A 9201-nucleotide genomic window follows, 5' to 3' on the forward strand; every position below is an offset into this window, starting at 1 on the left:
ATCTAAGCTAATACAAAAACTGCTAAAAGGTCGTTTTCTTACAGTTTCCCAAACAAATTATTCAATTGGTGGGTGTTATGTCAAAGGGGACTAAGTAGCGAAATTTAAAAAAAAAAATATTAAATGGTAGTATTAGGTCAAGAATTTCCTCAGCTACATTTCACGTTTGTCAGATTTGGCAAATGTTACAAACAACAAAGGACCAGTGTATAATGAGTCACGCCAAGAGAAAAACAGTTGAACTCACATCACGGTTTACGAAAGATTCCCTTTCTTTTAACTTGGCAACAGAGGACTTTTACATCAACTTCAAATGACTTCTAGCGAGGAAAAATTATCGCGGTTGTAGTAAATCATTATATCAGTGATTTTGTCAAATTATCTTAACAAAAAAATAGTAGAAATTCTCATTACTGATCATTACCAAACGTATCCTATGAAAATTGAATGCTCACTGCGTGTTTATTATCATTTCTTCGATTATATTTTATATTTTATTGCAATACCTTTCGCGGATCTTTCATAGCATCGTAATGTTTGTTTACTTTGCACGATAGGTAGCTGGTTTGACAGTTCGATAGGTAGACTTGGCTTCACTCTTGGCGTGACTCATTATACACCGACTCTAGAAAACAGCTAAACGGGTTGAAACAAGCTACTGCACGGCGAATGAGAACGATCCAAATTTGAGTTTAGTTAACTCATAAATCACATAAAGTGCAGCAACTCAGCGATGAGTAAATTTGCCTCATGTTTTCCCAGGTTTTTTCGGGGAAAAATTCCCTAATATGAGAAAAGTAAAGATTAGATTCACTCAGTCTATTGATGCTATTCCTAGACTGAATAAAATTTTCGTCAATTTCCTCATTTTCCGGCAGATTTGTGAGGTTTTCCGCAAGAAACCATGAGGCAACGCTGAGTTCCTGCACTTTTGGCAATTATGAGTGAAGTCAACTCAAATTTAGTAAGGAAACTTTAAATTCGATATTCTCGAAATAAAAAAAAAAGTTAACTTAGTCTTAACGGTCTGACATAACACCGACCAATTGGTCTTCGGTGGTTTTATGGACTTTCACTATAGAGCTTTTTGACGTTTAATCGGCGCACACTACTTTACCATTTAAAGCGCACGAGTGCGAGCAAGAGGGAAACAGATTAGTGGGAAAACAAACCGTCCATTCATCCATGCGTGCTAGATAGAGAAAGATGATTAAACGTCAAAAAGGTCTATTGGCGTTGACGGCAACTCTGTAGCTCTTTACTCCTATGGTTAAACCCATAAGCAAACGTCAAACTGTGCATGAAACATGGCGGACTTCGTACTATCCTTTCACTCCATCGAAAAATCCCATAAGAAACTGTCAATCTTTTCTAGAAGAGACAATTTTTCCACGGTGCCATCAACGCCAACTAGATTGGCTACGAATATTTTCCACAACGACGGTGTAGAGCTGACCCAGTGCAAAACGAGCGTCGATTCCGACTGGAAGCTGATTGGTTAAACTTCATGGTCTTAAGGATCCTGTTTGCCAACTAACTTCCCATAACAGCAGTACACAATGCCAAGCGTGGTTAGTAATAACTAGAAATACTCAGAGGGAGAGATAGGCGGAGAAAACAAAATACAATTCGGCAGCAGGGATTTGTTCCTAAATTATCTTGCAACCCTTGCTAGAAGCTAGTATTTCAAATGACTTTTATTTTTGATTCGATTTACGTGCAAAATAATAATTCAGTGCCAACATTTCAAAGGGGCGTAATTGATTTTGTAAACAATGGCTTTGGCCGTAGATTTCTTGCGAATAAATACTCACGCATGAAAGTTAATGACACCAACAGGTAGATGAATGTTTCCTCTACCAGCTAGCACTGCTAATTTGGAGGGGTGGGCTTTTATTTGCAAGAAATCTACGGATAAGGCCATTGTTTACAAAAGCAATTACGCCCCTTTGAAATGTTGACACTGAATTGATTGCATCGCAATATTTTGCACATTTCTTGTTGCCATGCATTAACCAACGAAGATCAATCAATCAATAGAGTTAGAATATTGTTTTCGGTTCCAAAAACTAGTTGAATTTGAGAAGCACACAAAACATAAAGGAGATTGAATTTCTGTTAGATTGAAATACTCTCAAATTTATTCTAGTAAGAATAAGAAATCATCGGAAAAATTCTAATTGGAATGTTCGATTGCCTCAGATTTTGACAGTTCATTTGGCATTATCTCTAGACTAACATTTGAAAAGGGCGTAATTCCAAAATGACCATATCGAGAAAATCGCGTCTGAATTTTGTTGACCTAAAAATTAATCCTATTTCACGACTTTCCATTTTCTGGTTGATTTTATAAGCTTGACATATAGTTAATAGTGTAATATATCATCATGCATCACTAAAAACTCAAAAAAAGTTTTCTTTGTCGTGAAATTGAGAAGAAAACATCATACGCCCTGATAATTTCATACATGTTGTTACCCCCCAGATCTTCCACCCTTTGAACTGCCAACACTGGTGATACGCCGTGGAAGTACACCCTCGGGATTTTTTGTTTGTTGTTCCGCCTTGGTTCTTCGTTCGAAAATTTTGTGAGAGTGGAATTACGCCCGGAGATTTTTTTGGTCTTCTTTTTGTTCGTTGTTTACACGTGAACTATCAATCGGATGCATTTCAAATGAATCGGGCGTGACTAGATACTACAGAATCGTATTAAAACGATATAATTCGTAGTTCTGGTGCAAGGCGTAACAACCAGATTCATCATAGAGTTGAAAGTTGGAAATACGCTATGTAAGAAGAAACGTTTTTGATGATTTGAAGTGATATTTTCTTCTACTTTTTCGTGTTTATCGAGTAGTTTGTGAACTATTCTCTCTATATGTGGCAAAATATGGTTTGTTTACATTTTGGTTCTTCCACCCCTTTCAAATGTTAGTCTAGAATCTCCGCCCATCTCTCCCTCTGAGTATTTCTAGTAATAACCGTTGATAACAGCGACTCGGAATGGATCACATAATTCGAGAAGTTTAAAATGACATTCGTACCACTCGAACTTTGTCGTGGAACAATATTTTGATATTTTGACGTAGAACTACGTCTTTGTCGACTATACTGGGGTGCAAACTAGGGGGACGACTCTATCTATGATGCAAAAAAGATTGTGTTTTGCTGTGACTAGCTGCGCGCACGCTGAGTAGATAGAAAAAAGATTGATGACGATTCTGAAGATTTCCTGCAAAAAGATGATGAGCGATGCAAGTAGATGCGACAAATGAAAGAAGATTTTTCAAAGATTGATTCGCTAGTGTGAGATTTGTTGAGCATCTAAACTTGAGATTTAGATGTGTCACCCCCTCGAGTGCAAATCAAAAAATATGTGTGGTGAAGGAGTGTTAGGTTTTGAACGCTTGTAACTTTGTCATTTATAGATGAAATTAAAATCCAAATACGCCAATCGATTGGATATTACATTACGTTACATTACAATAAATATTTTTACAATTTTTCTGTAATTAAACTATTGAAAATGTACAAATGATAATTTTATCACTGTTTTCATGAAATAAGCCTTTTTCCCAAACCCAGTCATCATAAACGAATACCACTTGGTTGCACATCATTCTGCTTGAACATGAAAAGATATAAATCAGCGCTGCTCTCCTGTCTCTGCTCATTACCGCTTCGGACGGCGTGGCACTAGGTCTTGCAGAAAGCAGGACTAAGTCAGCGGCTAAAGGTGGATCATGGCGTGTCCACCACAATGAGGAATGAGACTTTAAAAAACCTCTCCCCCTCCCTATTAAATGACTTTTGTGTGGTTGCCTTAATATATATCGGCAGCACTGCCGTTGCCCCTGTCACGCTTCGCCCATTGTTCCCACCTCATACATACACCTCGGTCATGGCACCCATCAGATCGCGCCCGACACTCGCTCCGGCAATCGACCCGATCGTGCAACACCGAGCTTCGGCCTCTTTCGTATTCCAGCTGCAGCAGAGGTAAGACGTGATTCCCAGACGCGGAGCGTGATGGCGGATTCCTCGGCACCGCGGAAGCCGGGTGGCGGATTCCTTGGCCCAGTGGAAGACACAACTTTGACGATCATTTTTTCCGGGAAATAAATTTTAAGCAAACCACAATTATGTATAATAATTTAAGTTTTTACATGCAGAGCCAACATTTTCAAAAAACAATTGCTTAACAGGGACATACACTCAATGGATTACCAACAACTGACTGTAAAACGTATCTGGTACCTCTATATATGCAATTATATTAACATCCAAAGTCCATCCTATTTTACATATTCTGTACAAAAGAAACTTTCTGCTCCGCCCATTCATAAAAAAACGGCGGGAAATCCGATCAGGTTCGGTTGCACATCGTTCTGCTTGATCCTGAAAAGATATAAAACAGCGCTGCTGTCGTGCTTTTGCTCATTGTCGCCTCGGACGGCGTGGCACTTGGTCCTGCAGCAAGCAGGACCGAATCAGTGGCTAAAGGTGATTCACGGCGTGAAATGAGGAATGCGACACAATGAGGAAAAGCAATGTTTGTAAACCTCCCCCCCCCCTACCTCAACAACCCCCCCCCTCAACATTAACCCGAAAAAGACATGAACTTTTTTTTTTTTGTTTATTAATTTATTTGATAAGGCTCAACCGAATTAACTTTACAGAGCCGAGGATTCTTGGTCACTATACAATACATCTTAAAACTATAGTCAAAAGGTACAACACAATAAACACTTTATCTTCCGCTATCCAAAAAGCCTCCTCCATCAGAACTGGAGCCGCTTCCAGTGGTTTCATTGTATGGCAAATTGTTGTACGCCAACGAGGGTCAGAGCGCGTCCATTGCAGCAATGGACGCACTCACACACTCATCACGAAACGGTTGCTTTCCAAAGTCGACGACGCATCGACCGAAAGAACTGCTGATGAAGAACAATGAGGAGGACCACACAACGGTTGCTGCCGAGAAAACAGACGATCGCGTAGCACACATCGAGAGTGGCCTGCTTTTGTCGACAGCCGAGTGAACACTCAACATGAACTTTGACGATCACTTTTTTCCGGGAAATAAATTTTTAACAAACCACAACATTGAAATACTTGAAAATTTTAAGATAAAGTATAATAGGCAAAAATGCATGAAAAACATCAATTTTGTGTGGTTCTACGTCATATAGAAGCATGGAGAGAGCAGTGGAGAAAGCACAAGTCTGATAATCGTGTGGTTCTACGTCATACTGCGGTCGTGTCTAGGACACAACCCTTTAATTTTTTTCTTCTGGAATTTATTGCTTTGTTTTCTTAAAATTGTTAGTCGTCCCAATACTGTTCAACAATATGATTCAATTCATAATGAGCAGATTGCTTGTTCGTGTGGCGGTCGATCCTTAGAATACGACATATATGCATGTTCCATACCCTTTGGAAAAGATTCTTTAAAACAGAGCAAGTCGTTGCTTGGAACTCGAAGATTTCTGAAAACACCATAGAGCCGCTGAACGGACTGGATCGATAAGTCCCAAAAGAGTCGAATAGCTGCAACATTTCTAACAGAATAATGAGTTTAGCTGTGCAAGACCAGGAAATTTTACTGAAAATTGACTCTCCTTAAAATCGCCGATCGTCCTGATGAAGCAAAGCTTGCCGAAACATTTCCTCAACATGCTCCACATGACAAACCGGTGAAAGCGAGAGTTGACGACGATGCACAACATTTAAGGCCGAACTACTGCCTTATATCTTCGACAGACATGACGTTTTACTCCGTTAATTCAGGTCCACAATCGACGTACTACAACGGTACTACAATCATGTCTGTTACAGGTTACCTGACTCATAACGAATATGCATTGTATCCGGGGGAACATAAACTCGTTTAATTTTGCATTGCAAATGCTACTGTGTTAATGGATCACATCATTCGAGCAGTTTAAAATGACGTTTCCTACTACTCGAACTTTAACGTGGAACAATATTTTAATATTTTTTCTTCTACAACCTCGAGAAAATAGAGTCTTATTTGTAAAATGCTTGAAAATTCTGAAATTGATTGTTTAATTTCCGTAAAATCGCTGGTAGAAGGTCGTCCCAAAACTGCTCGACAATATGATTAATTGACTTATAACGAATACACGCTGTGCCCGCGGGTCCCGGATACAATATATACATCGTCTAATTTAACATAGCATTTGCAATGCAACATTAGACGAGTTCATGTTATTCCGGATACAACGTATATTCGTTATGTGACAGGTAACACTGTAGTGCTATTAGAAAACTGTCAAGCTGGGTCAAAGAAAGCTTGTTTCTGCTTTTAGCTAAACTGTTGAACACGACTCTTACCTTGGTAGTACACATTCAGGGTGGCCACTCGATTTAAGAATTTAAATTCCCGTTTTTTCAACATAGTTTTCCCGGTTTAATAGAAACAACTAAAAAGGTAAAAAAAAGTATTACCGGCATGGTAAATTCGTGTATATAGACAGCCTCTAAATGTTAATCAAGCAATCAATCCAAGGGAATTCCGAAGAAAACTCTAAGTAAATAACAATAAGTTCTGAGGATGAGTTCTGAAACATTATTTGCAGATTATTGAGGATATATTCAAATGAATTCTAAAGAGAGTTCCAAGGGAAATCCGAAAAAAAACATATTAAGCGAACCGAGTTCTCATGAATCAGAGTTGGTAACGGTCAGTTCGGTCAGTGACGTTTGACGAAAACCAAAAATAAATTGTCGCGGTACAAAAACTATCATTTCCGTACATCATTCGTCATTGACGAAGAGAGGCCGAACAAATCCTTTTACTTTTACTTCACGTTTGCTACCTCAATGCTACCGACGCCAGGTAGGCTGGGCACACCTGGACCCTACACCCATATCGACCCATAAAACTCATGAACCGGGGACCAAAGGCTTTAACGGGGCGGCACCGACTGGGATTGAACCCAGGCCAGCTTGGGAGAGAGGTAATCACGCTTACCACTACAACACTGGTGCCGCTAATTAGTATTGTTTACTAAACCATTACAATTTGCGAAAAAAGATAGGAAAACACAGCGTTTTCGCCTTGTGAATAAACCAACAAGGCAAAAAGCCTAGTTGCCGTTGCTTAAATTTCGCCTAAAGGTAGCCTATATAGGTATTAACCATCAAAATGAAACGCGTAAATTTCTGATATTACAATTCGCTTAAAGGTATAATCGTAAATCGCCGAGTTATTCTGCCCCCAAACATTAGAAGAAGGGTAGATAGTTTTCATATTTCAAGCTGAACAATGCATTAGCTCGTAAGTAACATTGACAGATTTTCTCCGTCAACTTTCTCTTTGCATCCTCACGGCCATCTTAAAACATACCCAGCTATTTTAAGCATACAGATCGATGAAAGAAGCTATTATCTATCTTCTAATACGGCAAAAACGACAAGAAGCGGTTATGTACACAAGTTATTAACGAAAGAGAAAGTCGATGGGGAAAATTGATCAATGTTACTTAGGTCCTAATGAATTGTTCAGCTTGGTTTACGTTCGCCCATTTACGGAAACCTATGGGCAGCGTTGTCAATCCTATGCAGTATATATAGAAAAATACCCAATAATAACTTCAAAGTAAGCATTTTCGAGGGAAACTGGGACTACCCATTAAATGAGTAAAATTTTACCCATTTATGAGTAATTACAACTACAAAAATTAGTAGTAAGTATTCATTTATGAGTAACAAATGCTCATAAATGGATTTTTTTACTCATTTAATAGGTAGTCCCAGTTTCCATCGAGAATACTTACTTTGTAGTCAATATCGAGTCTTTTATACTCATTATTGGGTATTTTGCCGTTACCGTGTACGAGAATTGCAAGCAGTTTGTTTTTACATGCCGCTTTGATAAGCATTCGTGCACTTAACTTTTGCTAAATTGTGGTCTTATGACAGTTCTTGGTTTATGTATTTCACGAAGTTTTATCAGGTGTTATGCTTGTGATAAACACAGTCGGTACAGATTATTATCTCAACTATGTATGCACATTGCATGTTGTCACATAATGGCTCACGTGTTCCAGGATGTTTTTTTTTATTTGCATGTTGGAAATATTCAATTTTGTTAAGCATACACCATTTTAAAACCATTATGTTTTATAATTAATTTTAATTGTGGGAACCCCCCTCCCCTGCCCCTGCACAAACTGCTTAGACTTAATAATATGTACATTTAATTTTTTGTCTTCATCATGCAGCGGCGATACAACTCAATATTTATCTTCCGTGGTGTAATTAAATTGCAAATTAGTATATTGCATTATGTCTAGAAACTACATAGAAAATCAATTAATTTCTTAACATCACTAATTATTTGTGTATATTATATTTTCTTGCATTCACCCTACGCTTTAAAGAAAACACTTTATTTGCCGCATTTTTTTAAACATGGAATTTGTAGAATATATAAATCTTTTAGTCACGAGACACCTGTGCTAGAAATGTGATTATTAGTTTTTATAGTAGCTATGCAAGCTATGCAGGTTGGAAGGCCCACTCTCTACATCCAGGTCGGTGAGATCTAGGGCCTCCAAAGAACTTTGTCCGATGTGTCCCGGTACCGAAGAGAATCCAGTGTTTGAAGATTAATTGATGGATGAGCTGGATAAGTGGGAGAAAGCACCTCAGCATCTCAGTTTGATGCTTCAGTATTTTTTTCTCATCATTTTTTTGATTTTATAACTAAGGGCGTAAAAGTCAAGAAGAAGATGCAGATTGTCCACTTCTATAAGTTAAGAATCGAAATCTTTCGAATTAATTAGCAGTAAATCTTACTAAAAAAATATGAATTAATCGCCCGGAAATTTCGAATTATAAATGTGCAAATTAGTTGGCCATTTTCAACCAGCCCGTCAATTTCCGGCAAGCGCTACCAATAATTTGATATTACGTACACGCAAAATTCAGCATATTTGTAGTTCTGTTTCAAAATTTCAGCTCAATTGATCATAACAAAACATAGTTGCAACATGCCAAAGTTGGCTAGTTTGTATGAAAATCGGCCTATTGTGCTAGTTTAAAGACCACCACTGAATAAATTATTTAAACCTATTTTTAAAAACATAAAGCTAGGGTAGAGAACTACTTCGGCCTAATAGCCCATTTTGGGCCTATCGATCAGAAAACTTCAAATAAATCCATGATTTCAGT

The sequence above is a fragment of the Ochlerotatus camptorhynchus genome, unplaced genomic scaffold (assembly GCF_037179485.1).
Source record: "Ochlerotatus camptorhynchus isolate MF236.1 unplaced genomic scaffold, CSIRO-AGI_Acam_v1.1 ptg000043l, whole genome shotgun sequence".
NCBI classification, from domain to species: Eukaryota; Metazoa; Arthropoda; class Insecta; order Diptera; family Culicidae; genus Ochlerotatus; species Ochlerotatus camptorhynchus.